This window comes from Microcaecilia unicolor, chromosome 3, assembly GCF_901765095.1.
Source record: "Microcaecilia unicolor chromosome 3, aMicUni1.1, whole genome shotgun sequence".
Lineage (NCBI taxonomy): Eukaryota > Metazoa > Chordata > Amphibia > Gymnophiona > Siphonopidae > Microcaecilia > Microcaecilia unicolor.
Genome location: NC_044033.1, coordinates 118,292,486 through 118,318,458, shown reverse-complemented (window position 1 = coordinate 118,318,458; position 25,973 = coordinate 118,292,486).

The following is a 25,973-nucleotide window of genomic DNA, read 5'->3' as shown; positions in this document are numbered from 1 at the left end:
TGGATGAGCCTTCAGGTACCCACCTTAGTCAAGCTTTTGTTAATAGTAATTTTAGGTGGGAGGGCAGAGGAAGCTATATATCTCTCTTTTGTCTTTAAGTGTTCCCAAAAGTTTCCCAGGAAAAGGGAGGGAGAGAGAGAGTTTGAAAACTCCTTGCAGGCAGTACCTTTTGTCTTTTAAATGTTCCCCAAAGGGAGGGGGAAGAGGGCTTTGGAATGAAAGCCAGTTTCGGCTGCATCTTCAAATATATTTTTAAAGCTGTATTTTTGTGTTGCTATATATATATATTTGTATCTGATTCAGCACAATATCATGCTACACATTTAATTCTGATGATTAGACTCATATCACGCTACATAGGGACGATCAAATTTAAGGATTTGGACGTCCCTGACTATATTATTGAAACAAAAGATGGGCGTCCATCTTGTTTCGAAAATATGGGTTTGCACCCCTGGATCGGGTTCTGTGATGACGTCCCTTTCGATTACGCCCCTCTTAGTGGCAATGATTAAACAGTGATGGAATATTCACATATCAGGCAGGCAACAGATTTATTTTTCACTGAACATAATGAACTTTGTATGAACTTGGCAGCTAATAGTGTGCTGCTTGCTACTGTATTTTGGGCAAATGCTTTTTACAACCAAACAGACTTGAAAAAGAAATAAAAATATACAACATGACACGTTTAGACTGACTCTGGACAAGGAATTAAATATTGAGGGAAGAGCTTCCTTCATGCAGAAGATAGCTCTTCCTTCTTTATTCAATACCTGTCTTTGAAATAATAATAATAATAATTTTAAAAAAATCAAGGGCATTTTTTTAATATACCATTGAATGCCCAAAACAAAAGGGACAAGTTCCCATGCACCATCCTTTTCTTTTTATGTACCCACAGGACCATCTTTTTCTTTTTATGTACCCACAGGAAAAAAAGATGTTAAATTTTCCCAGGTTTCAACCTGATTAGTTTTTTTTTTAACATTAAAATTGTACTTTATAAATAGAAACTCAGAATGTTGAGCACCTGATTCTCATAGAATGTCTGTTTTGGTAGCCCTTAACTAGGTGAAAATATTTCTGCCCAAATACAATGCCTGCAAGGGGTGCTAGGGAGTCTCTATAACCAGCCCAAATAACACACCGATTATGATTTAAAACAAATTACTACTTTAACTGTTGAACGATTATTCTGGTCTTGACGGTTGTATGCTGCACAAGCTGGCATGTTTGATAATATAAGTGAGATCAAATAAAAATGCTACCAACAATAAGCAATGAAAACATGGATGCAGTAGCTGTTAAGTTTGTTTGCTTTGTTTTGGGTATACCACGATGGCGGCTGCATGGGGAAGCCAGCTTCAGCTTTTTGACGTCTCCTGTTCTCAGTCTAACCTCCTTGGCTCCTACTAGTGTTCTTAGACACTATACATTTATTGCCCTTTTCTATGATTAAAAAAGTGCAATATGTGCTGATTTTTCCTGTTACACTTACTTTACATTCATGCACCATATATTGCATGTCTAAATTATTCTCTTGATTCATCTGTTTGGGATCTGATTTTTCGCATAGGTTTCATACAGTGTTCGTGGCAAGGGTATATAGTATATATACACATCTGTGTATGTCCTTTTTTTTCTTTCCTTCTTCTTACCTCCTGTTTCTATTTACTCTCTTGAGAAATGAATATTGCCAGTTTTTGACTGCCCCTATCTTTTCTTGAAGGACACTCACTTTTGAATGAACCATCAATGCCTGATGCTGAACAACCATGTCTCTCTGATGAACACTGATAACTCATTATCACATGAGATAAACTCTATTTATAAGTAGTAGGTCTAGTATTGCTGTCTTCTGTGTGGATTCTACTATCAGCAGCCAGAAGAGTTTTCCCTGTAGGTCCAAGATGGCCGCCGAATAAGACGGACGCGTTTTTCGTCTCTCTCTTACCTGAACAATATCGTTGATATGCCGAAGAGGAGGGGAAGGGCTGCGGCGACTGCCTCCCAGCAGCCGAGGAATTTACCTTCTCTAGGCTCGATTGAGCCCTTCTTGCAGAGAGCCGCAGGCATGGTTTTGCCGTCGACGGGCGGCCCGTTTGCTCACCCACTAGCTGGAGAAAGTGGAGTGAACGCAGGGCTGGAAGTTTCTTTGAGCCCGGACGGCAGAGACCCGCCTCCTCAACCAATTGGAAGCAGCTCTCCGATGAAGCCGTACTCGACCGCGAAGACCGGAGAGTCAGGTAGCTGAGGGGAACGGGAGGCAATTCTATCCTCGTCGGAAGGTTTGGGAGGTTTGTTAACCCCCACCTTAACTGCTCCCATAGAAAGAAGATCTACTGAGGAGACGGTAGGAACAACGGGGAATGTAAGTCTGATACACATTGAGACAGAAGAGATATTTCCTTTTAAAAAACCTACCGAAGTAACTTTAGACAATCTTTGGCATCTAATTGTGGAACTTGGTAAGGCTTTATGCCCTCAGACGAAAAAGATGTCAGAAGAAATTGCCTTATTGAATGGGAAACTGAAGGAAGTAGAAATTAAACTTAATTCTGTGACTTCACAAACTGAAAACTTTGAAAAAGAAATACAACAGATACAAACTGTGCAAACAATAACTGTTAAAGACTTGGTAAACCTAAGGAGAAAATCGGAGTTTCTTGAAAATTGTCTTAAAAATAATAATTTGCGTTTTATAAATTTTCCCTTGCAACCTCTGGTCTCTCCGAGGGAAATGCTAAGAAATTACTTTAAAGAAGTTCTTGAAATTAGTGAAGATCAATTTCCCCCTATCTCCCAGGTTTTTTATATCCCGGGTAAAAAAGATGAACAACATTTAAATAATCAGGCAATAGATGTCTCTGCATTGATAGAAAGCTCAGATAGTGAAAAACCCACTGCTTCAACTTCACTTGCCACGGTTGCGTTGACTTCAGACAAGTCATGGATATTAAAGAAATTTTTCCTAAAGAAAGAGAAAACCTTTAGAGGACTACAAACTCGGATATTTCCTGACTTGTCGAGGGACACGCAGAAGCGTAGGCAAAAGTTCTTGCAGTTGAAACAGGAGACGCTCCAATTAGGAGCAACGTTCTATTTAAAATATCCATGTAAATGTTTGGTTAATTATCAGAATGTCAAATATGTGTATTTTGACCCTTCCCAATTATGTTCCTTCTTAACATCTAAGAGAGCTCTATAAGTGAATATATACCAAGCCTGTAATGCTGACATCTTGTTTTTGATTCTAGTATATTTGAAATGTTGAATTTCTTTTCCTTATATCTCCAGTTATTGATAACTTGGACTCACCATTTGTGGACTTTAAAGCATCTAAAAAGGAGATGTTTTTCTTAATTTTATTTGTGAGGAATTTTCTGCAAATTAGTATTCTTTAGCTGCTTTTTTTCTGTCAAGTAATTTACTTGTGATTTATTGAAATAATAATAAACAAATAAAAAAAAAAAAAAAAGAGTTTTCCCTGTAGAGAAACCAGGATTTTCTTTTTCTGTCTAGAATACAAGAGATCCAGGATGTCCCAGTAAACAAATGGCAGATTGATGTCGCCTAGCAACAAAACGTCCCTTTTTTCTTAGCAATTTTCTGAATGCCTCAATTAAATCTTTATCAGGTTTTTCTGTCTGCAACGGAGGTCTCTATATCACATCAGTGTAAATAGATGTTCCATTCCAGATTAAACCACACCAGCTCTGTTGTTTAGATTGCAAGCTCCTTTGAGCAGGGACTGTCCTTTTTGTTTAAACTGTACAGCGCTGCATAACCCTAGTAGCGCTCTAGAAATGTTAAGTAGTAGTAGTATTTAATATTTTTATATTTTGTGCCATACCTCCTCCCTTTCTTCTTCATATCCACTCTTTTTCCTGAATAGACTTACCATGGACCATGTCTCCATGACTGCCACTGAATCCAAGTAATTTCCCATATTAGAGGCATTAGTTTATGTAGCTTTACAGATGCCCTTCCCCCTCCCCCCCCCCCCCCCACCAATTTCTCTACAAATGTTTAATGTTCTTACCTGAAGGAATTTGTCTACCCATCTCCATCATTCTTAAAGCTGTGTTCAGTAGATTAGCCAGTCTGCTCTGGAAGGTATTGGGGAAGTCTATTGTGGGAAAAATTTGAACCTCAAAGAGCATGAAACTTTCAGTTTGCTAACAAAAGGGCTAACACAGACTATTTGGGACTACAAACATCTCAAAATGTTAATAAGGCCTCAAAGCTCAGAAAGCATCCGTCTGACAGAATGTAAGTTTTCCCAAAGGAATTCCCAGATATTATCATTGACCTCAATAAATCATCAAACTCCAGAAAAAAAAGAGAGCAACCAAAAAAATCCCCAAAACAGAGAAAGTTGTTCACCAAAAAATTGGAGAAAAATAGCTGAAACCCACACAGTCTGTTTTAGTCATCAGAAAACAAAAATTTCCCCATCAAATCCCCATTAGTCCCAATTAATACCTTACATCAAAATATAGTTCCACAGATACTTAGCTCGACTGAAGAGGCATCCTATCCCCCATACCAGATCATAGAAACCACTATTGCTCCAGTGCAAAAGAGAGCTGTCTTCCAGTAGTGTGATACATAACCATATTCCAGCGGCACCTGCCACAAGTCCTGGAAAATGTATTGTGGCTGTTATAAACTAAACCAGATTCGTAACTTCACTCCTTGAGGACCATAAACAAGGCTGTGCAGATTAGCTTTGTTCTTGGATCTGTAGTATACAAATATATTTGGAATATTTATTGTTTGAATTCTGAAAACTAGACTTGTTTTATGGCTTTTGAGGGCTGAAGCTGAGACACCCTTGATTTAAAAATCTTTAAAGCTGACTTAGTGTTTGTTTTCTGTATGTTTTTTTTTTTTCAAACCTACTCAACTAGTAGTGTCTATTTACTTTACAATTTGATTTTTAGGTGCTTAAATGCAATTAAAGTACAGACATAATTCACTAGCTTTTTTTAGCAGCTGCAGCACAGTATTAACATCAGCACACACACCTCAATATGTTCGCCAAACAGTATTACACTACTTCATCTTAAATAACTACAACACAATAATAATTGGGCAACTCATTGGCCGCAGCTTTATTAAACAGTTCATCAATCCAAACATATTTCAATAACATTTCCCAAATGACAAATTCCCATAACCACCAACCCTCCCCTTTCCTTCCTTGCAGTTAGTTGGTGTCGACCTAACTGCCTAATACACAAGACTTAAACCATATATCGCAATGGCCTGTGGTTGCCACCAAGCCTTAGCCTCTTCTAAAATAACAACCAAATTCAGGGAATTAACATGACCTACGGTGTCACCGAGCCATGTCCTAACTTACGGCGGTGATTCTCACAAGTTTAATTCAAACCCAAAACAGTCCTGTTACCCAGATGCCACCTATCTAGGCCACACTGTAACGCCAGCAAGGGCATCAAAAGCTGCAACTGCCCCCTCCCACCCCTCAGTTCCCAACCTTCCCAACCACTAATCCCCCCCCTCCTTGCCCCACAAAAGCACCATGAACCAAATACAACATAAAAATCAAATTTCACACACACTATACATACACACACACACACTAACACACACTCACAGCACTATTCATACACCACACACACACACTCACAGCACTATTCATACACCACACACACTCACAGCACTATACATACACCACACACACCCCTCCTTCCACCTCACCTACACAACAATAATTCCCACACAATGCTCGCAGACACTAAGGGCCAGATGCACTAAACCTAACGAGCCCACATCTTGCGTTTTAAACTGGTTCCAGCCAGTTTAAAACGCAAGTAGTTTACCGGGGGCATGCACTAAGGGCATTTTCCCTGCCACGGTAGCAGGCAACGAAAACGGAATGCAAATTATTCAAAAGCTATTATAATGAGCTGCACTACCGTTGTAGCCCATTATAATGAGATGCACTACCGTTTTTCCGATTCCCTTACCGTAGGAACCCTAACGGGAGGTCTGCACCTCTCGTTAGGGCTCCTGTGAGGGAATCGGAAAGGAAAAGGGCCCCCCCAAAAAGGTAAAAAAGAAAAAAAAAAGCAGGGAGCGTATGTGAGGGGCGTCCTTTATAGACGTACTCTCCCTGCGCTTGTGAGAGACGTCTTTTTTTTTCGCTGTTTTTAGCTCTGCCGTTTTTTCCCCCCTTCTATTTTGTCTTCGCTGCGCCACTTACCCCTCCACAGCAAAATGTTTCTATTTTCCTGGTTGCCGGAGAATCAGGACGTCCCTTTTGATTATGCACCTCTTCCTGGTCTCTTCAGCCAATCAGAGCGCGTTTCGCTGACAACAGCCAGCTAAACCCGCTTTGATTGGCTGAAGAGACCAGGAAGAGGTGCATAATCGAAAGGGACGTCCTGATTCTCCGACTGGCAACCGAGGAAAATAGTGAATGCAAGTGAGCTACAACGAGTAGCTCATTTGCATTCCCTATCGTTGATGCATTCCCTTTCCCTAGCAATTCGCTATGGAATCGGTAGGGAACGGGAATTACCGACGACTTTAGTGCATCTGGCTCTATGCACCTAAAACCCCACCCACTGACCGCTCCAGTCACTCCTCCCTTCCTATTTCTCATATTCATACAGCAACTTTACCAACACCCGGCACTACCCAATACCTACCCAATCATAAAATCACCCTTCTAAACTCCAGCATCTCATTATTCCTACATCTCCCCACCCCACTTCTCTTTTCACTATCCCCTAGACTCACAGTACGACGTGGCAGCTGTTATCCGCCTGGCAGCCCTCTTAATCGTTGGTGGAAGAGCACGTAACCTGTTAATGTTCACTGCTGAAGTGAAGATATCTTGTCTTTTTCCAAAAATACTCTGGTTCTTATTCCGAAATGATTCCCTCATTCTGCAAATAAGGCAGGAATTTTGAATAGTCTGCATTGTTTGCAATATACATGGGACATGTTTAGGTAAGCTATCTGCATTATTCATGCTCTGCAGCGATTTATTTCAAAGGAAACACATTAAAATCACTCGCATTCTTTGCACCTGTGGTTTGTGCAGACAGCTGAGCAGGGGAAGATGGCATGCATACATTTAAAATAGAATAAATGTGCACTGTCTTACTTCCCTGACCTAAACTTCTCTGAAAATGCCTCCCTTTTTAATCTGGCTAGAAGGATATGCACTAGGAAAGTTGGCATGTAATTTCATGCTTTCATGACTGTTTGTACCTCATCAAGTGGATGGATTACCGCTCCAAGAGCGGATAGATTAATCTCTGATCATTGTTAATTGTGCTGTCCCATTATATCGACCCCTGAGGCAGGCGTTGTTTTACGCAAAAACACAGCCCATGTTGAGTCATTGATAAAGCACATTTGTACCTTTTCTTGAGAGCCCGCTGTGCTTTTTTTCTGGATTGCTTTGTTGTGTACTTTGACCCTCTCCATTGTATGCTCTATATAATTTCACCAAGGCAGAAGTGGGCAGTGTTGAGCCAAGCCATTTTATCTGAACAAACAGCTATTTATCTGATTTTTGACCCCTGTGTTTTAGAGATGGTGACCCAGTGGCGAGTGCATGTTGCTATGCATTCAAATTCAGCATATGGTTACTTAATGCAAGAATAATGCAAAATATTTGCTCGGCAATGTTATAAGCAAATATTATTATGTAAATTACTGCCACAATAAACACGACACACTGCTGTGGTAAGACACAGCCGTTTGGTGCATTAGGAAGTAAAATGTTTCCTTCCTTAGCATCAGCAGCAGATGAATCCAGATACTTGTGGTTTGTGACCACCTGTCAGCGGGTGGACATAGAGAGCGCAGAACTGAACTGCCTTATGGGATGGAATGCTCTTTGGCTAGTCCATATTCTTTATCTCCAGCAGGTGGATGGAAGGTCTCTCACAAACTCTTGGCCTCATCTGGTTTGAGCTCCTATTCTGGTTTTCCCAGTCTAGTAGAGCTTGGGGTATGCAGCTGAGCGGTGCCGCCTTTAGGGAGTATACCTAGTCACCCCAGTTCCCTCCCCCACCTCCTGTCCTCTTCTTGCCCTACACCTTATCCTTCTTCCAGTCTGGGCACTTCAGCTTGAAAAAAAAAAAAGACGACAGCAATCATGTGTTTGAGGCATTCTAATCTGGACCTTCAACTGGCTACAGGAGCGATTCTGGTACCTTTTTCTAATTCCACTATTCTTTTTTGAGATGCAGTGACCAGAATTGAACACAACATTCGAGGTGCAGTCGCACAATGGAGCAATACAAAGGCATTATAACGTCCTCATTTTTGTTTTCCATTCCTTTCCTAATAATACCTAACATTCTATTTGCTTTCTTAGCCGCCGCTGCACACTGAGCAAAGGGTTTCAACGTATCATCAACAATGAAGCCTAGTTCCCTTTCCTGGTCGGTGATTCCTAATGTGGAACCTTGCATTACATAACTATTATTGGGTTCCTCTTTCCCACATGCATCACTTTTCACTTGCTCACATTGAACTGTATCTGCCGTTTAGATGCCCAGTCTCGTAAGGTCCTCTTGTAATTTAACAACTTTGAATAACTTTGTGTCATCAACAAATTTAATTACCTCACTAGTTACTCCCATCTCTAGATCATTTATAAATATGCTAAAAATCAGTGGTCCAAGCACAGACCCCTGGGGAACCCCACTATCTACCCTTCTAAATTGAGAATATTGACCATTTAACCCTACTCTCTGTTTTCTATCTTTCAACCAGATTTTAATCCACAGTAAGACACTACCTCCTATCCCATGACTTTCTAATTTCTTGTGGAGTCTTTCATGAGGTAGTTTGTCAAATGCTTTTTGAAAATTCAGATACACAATATCGACCGGCTCACCTTTATCCCCATGTTTATTCACCCCTTCAAAGAAATGTAATGGATTGTGAGGCAAGATTTCTGTTCACTAAATCCATGTTGGCTTTGTCTCATTAATTCATGGTTTTGAATATGCTCTGTAATTTTGTTTTTTATAATAGTCTGTACCATTTTGCCCGGCACCAACGTCAGGTTCACTGGTCTATAATTTCTGGGATCGCCTCTGGAACCTTTTAAAACAAAATCGGCATTACGTTGGACCCCCTCCAATCTTTCGCTACCATGCTTGATTTTAAAGATAAATTACATATTACTAACAATAGTTTTACAAGTTCGTTCATTTTTCAATTCTGTCAGTACTCAGGGATTAATACCATCTGGTCCAGGAGATTTGCTGCTCTTCAGTTAGTCAAATTGTGCCATTACATCTTCCAGGTTTATAGAGATTTCATTCAGTTTCTCTGACTCGTCAGCTTTGTATACCATTTCTGGCACTGGTATCTCTCCCAGTCTTCCGGCTTTGTCTTCCCTGAGTGCCCATTTTACCCCTTGGTCATCTAGTGGTCTAACTGATTCTTTTACCGACTTCTTGCTTGTAATATACCTAAAAACATTTTTTTACTATGTGTGTTTGCCTCCAATGCAGTCTTTTTTTCAAAGTCCCTCTTTGCCTTCCTTATCAGCGCTTTGCATTTGACTTGCCATTACTTTTTCTGTTTCTTGTTATTTTCAGTTGGTTCCTTCCATTTTCTTAAGAGTTTTCTTTTAGCTCTGTTAGCTTCCTTCATCTCACTTTTTAACCATGCCGTCTGTTGTTTGGTCCTCCTTTTTTAATAAATGGAATATATTTGGCCTGGGCTTCCAGGATGGTGTTTTTGAACAGCATCTACGCCCGATGTAAATTTTTGACCTTTGCAGCTGCTCCTCTAAGTTTTGTTTTTTCACTGTTCTTCTCATTTTATCATAGTCTCCTTTTTGAAAGTTAAATGCTAACGTATTGGATTTCCTGTGTACTTACTCCAAAGCCAATATCAATTCTGATCATATTATGATCACTGTTCTCAAGCAGCCCCAGCACCATTACCTCCCGCACCAGATCATGTGCTCCACTAAAGACTAGGTCTATAACTTTTCCTTCTCTCGTTGGCTCCTGTACCAGCTGCTCCATAAAGCAGTCATTGATTTCATCAAGGAATTTTACCTCCCTAGCATGCACTGATGTTACATTTACCTAATCGGTATTGGGGTAATTGAAATCACAAAACAATTCTACAATTAACTATGAGTGTTCAAGGGTAGATGGAAATCAATTGAAAGCTTGAAACAAGATTTGAATATTATGATTCGTAGGGAAGATAAAGGAGGGGCAGTCGTGGTACAAAATACCACAGACTACATGAGAGAAATCCAACGACAACTAGCAGATAAGGATACCTATACAGAGCTGGATGAAGATCCTTCTGATATAGTCCAAGAACATATTGCCAATTGACGGATAGAGGCAGAAGACTGGGCTTTTTGACTCAGAAAGAGTATAATTATTTGAATCTTAGATTTTTTTAAAGTGCCAATTTTTTACACTTTACCTAAAATTCACAAAAGCATACAGCAACCTCTGGGTCGCCCTATCGTATCGGCTAGAGGATCACTATTGGAACGCTCTGCTCAATATATAGATAGAATTCTACAACCTCATTTAGCGATGATTAAATCATTTGTAAAAGACAGTTCTCATTTTTTAAGATTGCTGGACGAACTACAAGAGCGATTTACTTCAAGCATGAGACTGGTGACGCTAGATGTGTGCGCCCTCTATACATCTATCCTGCAAAAAGAAGCTCTGGAGGTCTTGAGAGAAATTTTGGATGGAGGACCTCGTCCTCAGTTGGTGCCTACTGACTTCCTTATAGACCTGATTTGGATTACTCTGTCAGAGAATTATTTCACATGTAATCGGAAGTATTACATTCAAAAAATGGGTGTTTCGATGGGAGCCGCTTGTTCTCCTACAATTGCAAATCTATTTATGGAAGATTTAGAGAGAAAACAGATATATACACTGGAATTGTTTGGGCATGCAGTATGCTGGCTCCGGTACATCGATGACATTTTTATGATATGGGATGGTACGGAGTTTCAGTTGATGCAATTTGTGGAGAAATTAAATGCCTGTCATGATACTATCAACTTTGAAGCGCAACATAGCTGCACTGGCATTGCCTTCTTAGATATATGGGTGGGAGTTCGGAACGAGAAGTTGGAGACATCTATTTATACAAAACCTACAGATAGAAATACCACCTTACAATTTAAGAGTATGCATCCAGATCATTGTAGATCCAACATACCCTTTGCTCAATTTCTTAGATATAGGCATATCTGCTTCACTCGAGACCAGTTTTATCAGCATGCAAATAAGCTGGAGAGGAAATTGTTAGATAGAGGTTATCCTAATAAGCTGGTATCTTCTGCAAAAAAGAGAGCATATTACAATCATAGAGAGTGGTTGCTTCAACCGAAAGTGGAATCACAATCGGAGGAAGAGATATTGACATTTGTGACAAAATTTAACTCACATTCGAAAATCATGTCCAAGATTGTAAAAAAACATTTACCTCTTTTACAGGTCCATCCTTGCCTTCAAAATTTGAGGATTTTATTTGCATATCAAAGGAATAACAATCTAAGTGATATTCTATGCCCTGCGGACATTTGGAATAGACAACGCATGGGTTACACTAACGAAGGCATGCATAGTAGTTGTGGGAAATGTTCTGTTTGTGTGAACATGATGACAACGAAAGAATTTATTGATCAGAATACAGGAAAGGTGTATGCTTGCCGTGCTATCACCAATTGTACTTCAATAAATGTGATATATGTTATCACTTGCCCTTGTGGATTGAATTATGTCGGGCAGACTTCACGAGCATTGAAGACTAGACTTATTGAACATAGACATTGCATACAGTCAAATAAAATGCATGAACCTATGGTGACTCATTGTGTAGACAAGCAGCATGACTTTTCAGAATTGAAATGCATGGTATTAGAGCAGATTCAAGTTACGGAGAGAAGGGGAGACATCAGAAATGTGTTGAGAAGAAAGGAGCAGAGGTGGATTTTCACATTACAAACTGTCATACCGAAAGGTCTAAATATATCCATCGAATGGAAAGCGTTCCTGTGAACATACGTCATAGGTACGGAATGACGTCACACGCTGTGTATTTAATCTGGAAGTTTCAACTAAGACGCCGACTGCCATTTCTATGTAGAAGCCAGAGGACAGTATGCTGGCGAGTCAATTGCTCTTGGAGGTGTTGAACTAACATATTTTCCCCTGAAGCAGCTGGACAGTGGCGAAACAGGGTTTCCCTGTCGGGAATTATTAAAAGATAAGATAAAGATAAAGAGAAACAAAAGAAAATACTTCGTGGAGTTTCATAGATGGAAATAATCACCGTCCAAGATAAGTAATCTTTAAACTTTGGACTTTTTTGATATGAAGCATTGCGTGTCCGCCCTGTATGAATGTTTATAAGGGTGAGATGGCATTATGAATATGAAAGTTAATGAAGTGGAGTTTTTTTAAAAGACTAATGATTAAGAGGTTCCCTCTCTATTTAAAAGGTGTGTCCTTTACAAAGAGGTGTATCCGGTTTTCACTGAGGTCTTTTTTTCTCCACCTTTTTTCAATTGATTTCCATCTACTCTTGAACACTCATAGTTAATTGTAGAATTGTTTTGTGATTATTGTGGTTTTAGTATTCTACCTATTCCGATATTTTAGGGTAATTGAAATCACCCATTATTATTGTATTCCCCAGTTTGTTAGCCTCCCTAATTTCTGATAACATTTCTACATCCATCTGTTCATCCAGGCCAGGTTGATGGTAGTACACTCCTATCACCCTTTTCCTCTTTACACATGGAATTTCAATCCATACGATTCCAAGATGTACTTTGATTCCTGCAGAATTTTCAATCTATTTGATTCAAGGCCCTCCTTAACATACAAAGCTACCCCTCCACCAATTCGATCTACCCTATCACTATGATATAATTTGTACCCTGGTATGACAGTGTCCCACTGGTTATCCTCCTTCCACCAGGTCTCAGAGATGCTATTATATCTAATTTTTCATTTAGTTCAATATATTCTCTCTCCCATCTTATTTGTTAGGCTTCTGGCATTCGCATATAGACATTTCAAACTACCTTTATATCTTGCTCATTAGTTGACTATGCCTGATTTTTATTTAAGGACACCTGATCTACTATGATCTCTTTTGCAGCCTCGTTATCGGGATACCCTATCTTCCCTCTTTTGGTGATATCTTTGAAAGATACCTTGTTCTGAACCATGTGTTTTTGAATGACTGTCGGCCTTCCCCCAGGTTCTAGTTTAAAAGCTGCTCTATCTCCTTTTTAAATGCCGATGCCAGCAGCTTGGTCCCACCCTGGTTAAGGTGGAGCCCATCCTTCCGGAATTGACTCCCCCTTGCCTAGAATGTTGCCCAGTTCTTTATAAATCTAAATCCCTCCTCCCTGCACTATCGCTTCATCCACGCATTGAGACTCTGCCTGTCTCTTGGCCTCTGAGCATGGAATGGGTAGCACATTGGAAAATTCTACCCTAGAGGTTCTGGAGTTGAGCTTTCTACCTAAGAGCCTAAATTTGGCTTCCACAACCTCTCTCCCACATTTTCCTATGTCATTGGTACTCGCATGTACCAAGACAGCCAGCTTCTCCCCAGCACTATCTAAAATGCTATCTAGGTGATGCATGAGGTCCGCCACCTTCGCACCAGGCAGGCAAGTGACCAGGCGATCCTCACGTCCACCAGCCGTCCTGCTATCTACATGCCTAATAATCGAGTCACAAACTACAACAGCCATCCTAACCCTTCCCTCATGGGCAGTAGCTCCTAGAGACACATCCTCGGTTTGAGAGGATATTGCGTCCTCTGGTGTGCTGGTCCTGGCTACAGGAGTACTTCCAGCTGCTCCAGGGTGATGCTCTCCTTTAGAATAGCTCCCTCCTCCAAGGCACACAGGGGTTACCAGATTGGAGGTGGGACTTCCCTACAACGTCCCTGTAGGCCTCCTCTCTGTACCTCTCTGGCTCCCTCAGCTCCCCCAAGCCTGGTATTCTAGCTGAGAATGGACTCGTTCTCTGAGAGCTAGGTGCTGTTTCCATCGAGCACACACATATGACCTCTCACCAATTGGGAGATAATCATATATTTGGCAACTCAATGCAAAAGACTGGATAGCTCCCCCTCACTGCTGGACTACTGTCTGCATCTTAGCATTATAAAGTTGTTTAATTAAAACTTCTTAAGGTATTAGGGATATCGAATGAATATAAAGAACCTTAAGATTGATGTAATTTATTTAGTGTTTGCTTCTCAGAAACTAATTAAATAATTAAAACTCTAATGAAATCTCTCCTCTTGTTGTCCTAATTAGAATAATTGACTATAAATGAAAAGTTAAGCGAGGGGTGGGTGGGAATGAGGACCAAACTAGGCCCTACTGTGCCTTCTAGAGAGACTGTCTGTCAATGCAGTGGTAGAAAATTTTAAGTTTTAAAACTGTGGGGAAAAGAGTATGGAGATTAGCTAATAAAGTTTTTTTTGTTTTTTTAATTTAAGTCTGTGTTTATCAATATCGTACAATTTCACTTTTAAACCAAATCTTTACGTTAAGAATAAAATAATGTCACTTACCCACAGAAATATCCTCTTCTCTCACTTACCCACAGAAATATCCTCTTCTCTCAGAACTTCTGAGAGAAATTAAGTGGGACCTTTCCTCTCTATGGGCCAGATGCACTAAACCTAACGAGCCCACAACTTGCGTTTTAAACTGGTTCCAGCCAGTTTAAAATGCAAGTAGTTTACCGGGGGCATGCACTAAGGGCATTTTCTCTGCCATGGTAGCAGGCAACGAAAACGGAATGCAAATTATTCAAAAGCTATTATAATGAGCTGCACTACCATTGTAGCCCATTATAATGAGATGCACTACCGTTTTTCCGATTCCCTTACCGTTGGAACCCTAACGGGGAGGTCTGCACCTCTCGTTAGGGCTCCTGTGAGGGAATCAGAAAGGAAAAGGGCCCCCCAAAAAAGGTAAAAAAGAAAAAAAAAAGCAGGGAGCGCATGTGAGGGGCTTCCTTTATGGACGTACTCTCCCTGCACTTGTGAGAGACGTCTTTTTTTTTCGCTGTTTTTCACTCTGCCGTTTTTTTCCCCCTTCTATTTTGTCTTCGCCGCGCCACTTACCCCTCCACAGCAAAATGTTTCTATTTTTCTGGTTGCCGGAGACAACAGCCAGCTAAACCCGCTTTGATTGGCTGAAGAGACCAGGAAGAGGTGCATAATCGAAAGGGACGTCCTGATTCTCCGACTGGCAACCGAGGAAAATAGTGAATGCAAGTGAGCTACAACGAGTAGCTCATTTGCATTCCCTGTCGTTGATGCATTCCCGTTCCCTACCGATTCGCTATGGAATCGGTAGGGAACGGGAATTACCGACGACTTTAGTGCATCTGGCTCTATATAGTTTGGATTCTAAGGAGACTGTTTCAAACAAACCCTTTGAAACTAGCCCAGTAATCAGATTGCCCTTAGTAACCTTTGCAAATATTCTACTTCCTCACACCTTAATTAACACGTAATTCGGGTTAGTAGCAGTACTACCTCTCTAGCAGGCAAGAACAGAAAATAACTTTATTTTAGGACTGTTTAAGCCTTGCTGCTATCTTTTTTATACTCTTGGCTGTTAAATTTCTACCTCTAGAGAAAGTTTCAGTTTAAAACTTTGGGGAAAAGGGTTGTACACTATAAAAAGCTAGTTAATAATGCTAAGTGCTCTCTTTTATTTTTTAGTTTTTTTTTTCTTATTTTGTTTCTAAGACTAAACTAGGCCCTACTGTTAATGCAGTGGCAGAAAATTTAAGTTTTTAAAACTATGGGGAAAAGAGTATGGAGACTAGCTAATAAAGTTTGCGCTTCTCTTTATTTCTTTATTTCTTTTTTTTGTAATTCTGTGATTAACAATATCCTACAATTCCTCTTTTAAACCCAATCTTTAAGTTACCAAGCACAGAATAAAATAATGTCACTTATCCACAGAAATGTCTTTCTTCTGTCCGAACTTCTGCTGCAGGATCACAGTGGACTGAGGCAGCGCCTGTGCGGGCCTTTTTTGTGGTTCCCACTTCCCGAGTGTGGGACGCGTGTCTCATGGTGCTGGAAGGCTTGTGTGGCCATCTTGCTAGCGTGTGAGCCAGTTTATTGCATTGGTTCCTGTTTCCCAACTTCCTGTTTGGTGCTGGTGTTCCCCCTGCAGATACTGAAGATTTCCGGGGGGCACCTGCTAGGGGGTTTGCCCCTTGGATTTTAGCGACTGATCTCTCTCTCTCTTTTTTTTTTTTTTTTTAAACGGACAAAACAGACTGGGACAGCACAGATCGCTATGGTGCAGACCTGTCATTCTGTTGGGTTTCAGCTGCCTACCGACCTTGTTGCCTGGCTGTCGGTGGGGACAGAGGCAGTCTGGTTTGGTCCTCTTTTGCACCTCATTCTCCGGGGCCTGTGCGGTAGCTTGGGTCTCTCAGCTGCGGGAGGTTTAGGGGCACATTCCCTCTTCAGTGGGCCACACGGTGCTGTTGTGGTGGTGCACAGCATTGCTTGAGTAGAATTTCTCCCGATCCTTTTCAGCAGTGGCTTGGAGTTTCCTGGATGTGGCCGCAAGGCATCATCTTGGCTTGCGGAGTCCTCAGCAGCCTCGGCGCTCTAATTCTCCAGTTCCTGCTGTGTGCTAGGACAGCAGAGTTAGCCTAATACTGAGGTCTCAGGCAGCCCTTGCTGCTTGGAGTGTGTTTTGTAGGTATCTTTTGGGTCCAGCGTTCAGCCGCTGCGTAGACCTGATGTTCAGCGTTGTGGATGTCCTCTGGACCTATTATTGGGGTGTAGTTCATATTTCTCTTTGCATCCCGTTTGTTTGAGGGGCAAGCATTCCCCTTGCCCTTTTGGTGTGGGACATCTTGATTAAAAAAAAAAACACATACAGCAAGGAGGGGTCTGCACACCCTCCGTGTGTCCCTCTTTTCGGTTGTGGAAATTTCTGTTTGTGCCTAGCATGTTTTTTTTCTTGTGTCTGTGCAGGATTTTCTTTTAAGCTTCTGGCGAGGAGTTTCGTTTGGAGGCGGGGTTTTTTCTGTTGGCTCCTTGAGTCTTCCTGAAGTTTCCCTTCTTGTGTTTTTTCTTCATCTGGGCCGCTTTGTCCTTGTCTCTCCTTCTTCCCATGATGTCCATGGATGGGTGGAACTTCTGTGTTCTCTGCTAAGGTGCAGTTTAGTCTCGTTGGCTTTCCGCCTAGGGGTTTGAGCTTCAGCTTAGCCACTGTGGGACTCAGTTCTGTTTTGCATATGGTGTTTGTTACCGCTCTCTCTCTCATGTTCCTTGCCTGGACATGCAGTTTATTGCAAGGCTAGGGAGACTCTCCCTGTGTGGCCATACTACAAAGCAGCAGCATGGGTTTTTCATGGCTCTTCTGCTCTCTGGTGTTGACTGGCTTGGGCATTCCATCTGGCATAACAGCTCCAGCCATCCCTGGGCTGGCGGCTCTAGTAACTGTATGTTGCACTTTTTCAGTTTCTGCTGCTGGTTAGAGACGTGAAGGAGGTCCTTGCTGGAAAAGAATTCTTTTTGGCAGATTGGTTGAGAATGAAACCTGGCTTGTCCCAGAGAAATTTCAGAGAAGGTCCAGAGAGGTGCAGATTGCCCAGCAGGAAGGGTCCAGGCAGGGAGAGGAGAGAAGAGAGAAGAGAGAAAGCAGAGGTGTTTTATTATTTATTGTTGGACCATAGGCTGAAGTCAGGTGAGGTGTATTTGATCCAATGAAAACTCACGGATAATGGAAAACTAGTTCTCTTTGGTTTCTGAGATGGAGCATAGTAGCTGGTCACGTGTTTAAATGACATCATAAGAGTTCCTGGCTGGCTGTCTGCTGTATTACACACTCATACTTGACAAGATTAAAAGAGTCTTAATTATTGCCATACTGGGACAGACTGAAGGTCCATCAAGCCCAGCATCCTGTTTCCAACAATGGCCAATCCAGGTCAAAAGCACGTGGCAAGATCCCAAAACAGTATAATCCCTAACGACCCCATCTTTGGTTTTACTTACCCCACCTCCCCATTCCCCCTTTACTCATCCCATCCTTCTCTTCTCCATCTCCCCTTTATTTTATTCCTCCTTACTCCTTTGCTTCCAAATTATACTATCCTATCCTGTCTACCCTCTCTTACACTAATCATTATCAAGATCAACTTATCATACACTATCAAGTTCAACTTATAATGTTTTGAAATTTCTATTATATGACTTTGTATTTCAAATTACTATGTAAGCCGCATTGAGCCTGCATTGTGTGGGAAAGCGCGGGGTACAAATGTAATATATAAATAAAATGCTGCCCATTCTAGAAATAAGCAGTGGATTTTCCCCAAGTCCTTCCTAACAACGGTCCATGGACTTTTCCCTTAGGAAGCTATCCAAACTCTTTAAAAACCCCGGTAAGTTAGCCGCTTTTACTACATTCTCCGGCAACGAATTCCAGAGTTTACTTACAAGTTGAGTGAAGAAACATTTTCTCCGATTCGTTCCAAAGCTCCCACTTTCCAGCCTCATTGCATGCCCCCCCCCCCCCCCCCCCCTCAGTCTCAGCACTCTTGGAAAGTGTAATCATGCAATTCACATCTACCCGTTCCACTCCACCCAGTATATAGCTCTCTATCATATTTCCCCTCAGCCGTCCCTTCCCCAAGCTAAAGAGCCCTAGCCGCTCCAGCCCATCCTCACAGGGAAGTCAGCCCATCCCCTTTATCACCTGCGTTACCTTTCTCTGTACTCTCTCCAATTCCACCATATCTTTTCTGAGATGCGGTGACCAGAATTGAACACAATATTCGAGGTACGGTCACAACATGGATCAATACAAAGGAATTATAACGTCCTCATTTTTGTTTTCCATTCCTTTTTTAATAATACTTAACATTCTATTTGCTTTCTTAGCCGCCGCTGTACACTGAGCAGAGGGTTTCAACGTATCATCAAAGATGATGCCTAGATCCCTTTCCCAGTTAGTGACTCCTAATGTGGAACCTTGCACCACATAACTATAATTTGGATTCCTCTTTCACACATGCACCACCCTGCACTTGCTCACATCAAACACCATTTGCCATTTAGATGCTCAGTCTCCCAGTCTTACAAGGTCCTCCTGTACTTTCTCACCATCCTCCCTCTACTCAACACCTGTGAACAACTTTAGGTCCTCAGCAAACCCAGTTACCTCACTAGTTACTAGTTAGATAGGATTTCTTTTGTCAGATTAGGTGGCTCATGATGCTACTGTTTTTTTTTTGTTGTTGTTTTGTTTTAGCGCAGTGCTTTAACATTGATTTTCTTACATTTATATTTCCTCCTGCATCAGAGTAACATTAGCGTGAGAAAATTGATTGTAAAGCGCTGCCCTGAATGATATTACACAGCTTACTGCGTTGGCTCCCCTAGTTTGCTGTCTTGTTAAGAATATCACTTTTCTCCTATTTTACAATTAGATATTCTGAACCTCCTAGTATCTCAAGCCACTCCCAACAGCTAACCAATCTCTCTCTTAATTGAACCCTACAAATCCCATTGAAGTTCAACTTAGTCTAATAATTCTACTTTTAATTCATTAGTGGTGTACCCATGCTAATTACTTCATAGACTTACTAGGGTTGTGGCTTTGGGGAGCTTAATTCTACAGCATAGTTTTGTTACTCATAATGTTACTCTACCAGTGTACTGACACAGAAGTAATACAGAAATGCTATTATTCATTCATAAGTATGTATGCTGTTCTCATAATATGTATCCATGCATTATTAAACAGCTAGCTAAACCAGCCCAACATTCAAAGGAGGGCTCCATTTTCTTACTTGTTAACTGTTTATTGCAAATAAATACATCAGATTGCTGAAAGCAGAGTTCTGCTCAAGAAGGGATGAGTCCTTGAAACTGGGTGGTGATTAATTAGTTATTAGTCTGCCAGACTAAAGGAATGCATGTTGAGTGACTGGAGAGATGGATTCTGGATTAGTGCAGAGGTGGAAGTTATAGTGAAAAAGATGTATGACTGGACAGAGAAAGGGTTTGTAAAAAGAAGGCTGTTTGGCATTTGGTGAAAGAGAGGATAATTCCTCTAGTGCGGAAAGGGGGAGAAGCTGAGGACAGCTTTCTTTTGAGCCTAAGATGGAAAATTTTGTTCTGCAGGAAGGAGTGCAGCGTACCCATAAGACCAATAATGTCAAAAATATGTACTTTTGAGCTGAATCCTGAACCTGACAGGATTCTCAATGATTGGAGGAAATAGGCCTCATGCAAGGGATGACCTATGAAAACAGATATTACAAGTCCTACCAGGAAGTTACTGCTAGCTTGAATTATATAATAGAACGGCGATTCTTAACCTAGTCCTCAGTCAGGACACACCTAGCCTACCAGGTTTTCAGGACACTCAGAATTAATATGCATGAGATTAATTTGCATGTACTATCTCCATTGTATGCAAATCTGTCTGATGCATATTCATTGTGGATATCCTGAAAATCTGACTGGCTAGGTGTGTTCTGAGGATTGGGTTGAGAACCCATATAATAGAAATACAACAAATGTTAACATGCAAACGAGACAGTATATTAAAATTTAGGGGGTTGTTTACTAAAGCTTAGCTCAAGTTATCTGCGGCAGAGCCCATAGGAATAAAATGGGCCCTACTGCACATAACTTGAGCTAAGCTTTGGCAAACAGGGGGGTTAATTTGGTATGACAATGGTGGATCAGACCATTTATCACTCTCACATGGACATAAGGGTTAGCGTCTGGGGTGTAGCGGAAGTCTGTTATCTCTTCTGCATATATGTATTCTGTGGAGAAATGTTGCTGTGCAGTTAGATTTTGTAATGTCACTTGACTGCAATTGTGGTTATTATAAACTTTTTTTTTAACTCATTTAAATTGCTGATACTTTAATTCTGTATTTTTAATTGCTAGGTTGTTGAATATTAAATTGGCTTGTGACCCTTGGTGCTTTTTGCTCTGGCTTTGTAATTTGTACTTCACATACTGTGATTCTGGAGACTAGCTCTGTTTTGTCAACTATTATGGAGCTAGATTTCAAGGTCACAGCAAAGCATCCTCACCTGGGCTTAGACTTCTGCTAACCCTGTAGACCTTCTACCAGTTGGCTATAGCATTGCCCCAGGTCAATATTTTTTTTTTTGAGGCTGATCTGCTAAACTGCAAAACATTTTTGCCAAAAGGTTATTTGGGTGAAAATCACCTGGAAAGGTGGAAAAAAGAATGTAATTTTGACATTTTACATGTTTTTCCACATAAGCAACTTCTTTTTTTTGTTTGTTAGTTTTTGTTACCATTCTTGTAGCAAACTTTCACACACAGTTACACACACAAGTTTAAGCAATGTAAAAGTATGCAAAGCAGCTTGCTGTATTCAGAATTTTTTTATTGACATGTTTTGATATATATATCTCCTTCCCCCCCCCCCCCTTCTTTCAGATTTTTCTGTGCAGAATTTCTTGTGAAAGTTTTATGGAGCTGTTTGCATCCATAGTAAAGTTCCACAGAAATGGGCTGCTAACCTGAGGAAAATGGCATGGCTTTTTGGCCCCTTGATTTCTTGTAGTTTCTGCTTCATTTTCTGTTCTGTGACAGTATCAAATCCTTTTCACCATCATCACTCCTCTGCGTCTCATCTCTGTTTTGGGCTCATCCTTCTCCTTGGTTGGTGCGTGGCAGTGTAACTGCAGTAACTGATTAGCACTGGGAATGCCTATTCTTTGCCCCCCCCCCCCCTCCCAAAGCACATGGAGGAATATCTTTTCAGTATAACGTCTAAATCTGACCGTTTGGATATTTTGCAGAAAATGTCCAAAAACGCAGTAACAAACATGGCCATTTTCAAAACAGAAAAATGTCTATCTTTTTGTTCCCAAAATGGCCATTTGCTAGATGAAGATGTGCCCGGTGCATCTGTCTTTTTGGGCCTTTTAAAAAAAAACAAACCCCCAAAAAAGTCCAAGTGAAAAACACACAAAATCAAGCCATTGGGATATAGGAAGAGCCAGTATTCTTAGTAGACTGACCACATCCCAGCAGAGCAGTGGAGCACCCTGGGGGGGCACTGCAGTGGACTTCACATAAAAGGTTCCAGGTACACATTTTACCATTACCCCTTTATATTGTATAGGGAGCCCTCGAAACCCTACCAAAAACCTACTGTACCCAACAGTACACCACTACAATAGCTGTTATGGCTGCAGGTGCCATCTATATGTGGGTACATTGGGTTTTGGAGGGCTCACACTTTCTACCACAAGTGTAGCAGAGTGGAATATGTGCCTGGATCCCTTTTTCTAAAGTGCACAGCACCAAGCACCAGGGACCTGTTTGCTGCTCTAATGGGATTGGCCATAACATCTGATGCTATCATAGAGGCTGGTATGTACTGTTTGTTTCACATCTTTGGGGAGGGGTGGGAGGGGATCATTGACCTCTGGGGGAGTAAGGTGGGGGGGTCATCTGGTTATTTAGGGCATCTTTTTCTGGCTTAGTAGTGATAAAAACAGGTCTAGACCAAAACATCTAAATCATAGCCCTGGACGTTTTTATTTTGTTCCCTTATAGTAGAAAAACGTCCAAGTTTTGGGAATGCCCAAATCTGCTGCAAAACACCCTGGACATTCTTTCTCGTGATTTGGATGTGCTGCAGACTAACTGCATTAAAAAAAATCTTAAAAATGTGTTTTGAAAATAGCGATTTGGACGTTTTGACAAAATGTCAAAATGTTGCCTTTTTTGATGGTTTTATATTTAAAAAATGAGCCCTAATCCTATTTTGTGTGACCTTCATAGGTTGCCAGTAAATGAACAAATTTTATGCAAAATTTGTGTGCTAATCCTTAAGGCAATTAAGTATGCATCAGCATGCTATTTGTCATCTGCCTTAAAGATTTATGTGCCTAATTGTCATTTAAGATAATTTCATTTCATTTTATTAGATACGTATTCTACAAAAACCCAGATATCAATTCAGTTTTATATGGCTTACACAGATTAAAACAAGAATTTCATCTTATCCCCATTAAGTTTCAACTTAAAAGCCATGGCCCAAGATTCCATCAGATGCAACGCTTGTTTAACATATTTCAAGGCATTCAAGATGTCATTAGCAAAGGGGGTTTAGATAGTTACATCATCTGTGTATATAAAAGTTTTAAAACTGAATTGAGTGGTTTTAAAACCTTTAATGTGGCCATCAGAATGTTAACTAATAATGGTGAAAGGAGAGCCCTGCAGCACTCCACATTCTGGGATCCACTCTGATGATTAATTTCTGACATCTTCACTCTATATTACCTATGGCTCAGAAATCCCACAAACTAGGCCAGAACCGTATCATTAATTCTCATATTGTCAAGAAACCTCTGTTCATGTGCACATACCAGCATTAAGAAAAGCACACTATAAAATAACCCGCAGATGTTCTTTTTCAATTGCTGATCGTTCTGTATCGTATTGTGTGTTTAATTATTATGTGTGTGATTTGTACACTGCTTAGTAACAAGTAGTTTATAAATTAATAAAGCTAATCTAAAACATGGAGGCATACTTTGATAGTCAGGATTACCACAGTGAATATGCATTTAGTATAGACCCATTAGATAGATATAACTCTGTCTCATTCATATTCATTATTGTGATCCTGAAACCCTAATTGGCAGGGAGATGATTGAGAAACACTGCTTTAAAGAAGAAAAATTAAAAGTTCTTTTTCCCTGTTTTTTCTCACTCCTGTTATTTCAACAAAGATGATATTTCTTTGAAGAATTCTGCCAAGTGCTTCCTACACTAGTCACGTGAGGTGCATTCTGAGAAACTGAAGAAGCCTCAGACCCAGAGGGATGACCACATCTATCTGCAGGATGTCAGGAAACCAGACCAGGATGAGTAGGGAGGTGAACTGGAGGTGGTTACCGTATTTTCGAGCATATAAACTGTGGATTATACTTATTTTTACATTTTTGACTAGGGGGTCACAGCTAATACAAGGGTGCGGTTTATAGACATTCCTGTTTACATAAGCGCAGCTCTTGCATGTGCATGCCGAGACAAAAACCTAAGGGTCGGCACACATCAGCGCTTGTTCTTCTGCACCTAAATGTGTGCTTTCGTTTTCACTTTTTGTTCAGACACGTGCACAGGTTTGTTGCTTACTATCTATGTTCAAAACTTACAGTTTGCAGCCATCTTTACTGCTCCATATTAATAACACCATTCAGGCATTCAGCACACAATAATATGTGCATACACCCAAGGGGTGGCTAATAAAAAGGCATGGCTTATGCATAGTAACAGAAAAATGTAGGCAGATAGAGACCATATGGCCTATCCAGTCTGCCCATCCATGCCATCTACTCTCCCTATCACTCCCTTAGATATTCTATGTACTTGTCCCAAGCTCTCTTAAATGCAGATACTGTTTTCATCTCCAACACTTCCACTGGGACGCCGGTCCCACAAACTCATCACCCTTTCCGTGAAGAAGTATTTCCTCCGGTTACTTCTGAGTCTGTCCCCTTTCAGCTTCATCCTATACCCCCTCATTCCAGAGCTTCCTTTCAGTTGAAAGAGACTCACCTCCTGTGCATTTCTGCCATGTAGGTATTTAAATGTTTCTATCATTTCCCTTCTCCTGCCTTTCTTCCAAAGTATACATATGGATATCTGTAAGTCTGTACCCATACACATTATGGCGAAGACCACTGACCATTTTAGTAGCCACCCTCTGGACCAATTGCATCCTGTTTATATCTTTTTTGAAGGTGCGGCCTCCAGAATTGTACACAATATTCTAAATGAGGTCTCAGGGCATCATCACCTCCTTTTTCCTACCGACCATTCCTCACCCTGTGCACCCAAGCATCCTTCTAGCTTTCACCGTCATCTTTTCTACTTGTTTGGCCACCTTAAGATAATCACATACGCTCACACCCAAATCTCGCTCCTTTTTCGTGCACAAAACTTCTTCACCCCCTAAACTGTACTGTTCCTTCGGGTTTTTACAGCTCAAATGCATGACTTTACATTTTTTTAGCATTAAATCTTAGCTGCCAAATTCGCGACCACTCCTCTAGCTTCGCTAAGTCCTTAATCATGTTATCCACACCATCAGGGGTGTCTACCCTGTTGCAGATTCTGGTATCATCCAGAAAGAGGCAAGCAAACCTTACCAGCAACCCTTGAGCAATATATACAGTGGGGGAAATAAGTATTTGATCCCTTGCTGATTTTGTAAGTTTGCCCACTGACAAAGACATGAGCAGCCCATAATTGAAGGGTAGGTTATTGGTAACAGTGAGAGATAGCACATCACAAATTAAATCCGGAAAATCACATTGTGGAAAGTATATGAATTTATTTGCATTCTGCAGAGGGAAATAAGTATTTAATCCCTCTGGCAAACAAGACCTAATACTTGGTGGCAAAACCCTTGTTGGCAAGCACAGCGGTCAGACGTCTTCTGTAGTTGATGATGAGGTTTGCACACATGTCAGGAGGAATTTTGGTCCACTCCTCTTTGCAGATCATCTCTAAATCATTAAGAGTTCTGGGCTGTCGCTTGGCAACTCGCAGCTTCAGCTCCCTCCATAAGTTTTCAATGGGATTAAGGTCTGGTGACTGGCTAGGCCACTCCATGACCCTAATGTGCTTCTTCCTGAGCCACTCCTTTGTTGCCTTGGCTGTATGTTTTGGGTCATTGTCGTGCTGGAAGACCCAGCCACGACCCATTTTTAAGGCCCTGGCGGAGGGAAGGAGATTGTCACTCAGAATTGTACGGTACATGGCCCCATCCATTCTCCCATTGATGCGGTGAAGTAGTCCTGTGCCCTTAGCAGAGAAACACCCCCAAAACATAACATTTCCACCTCCATGCTTGACAGTGGGGACGGTGT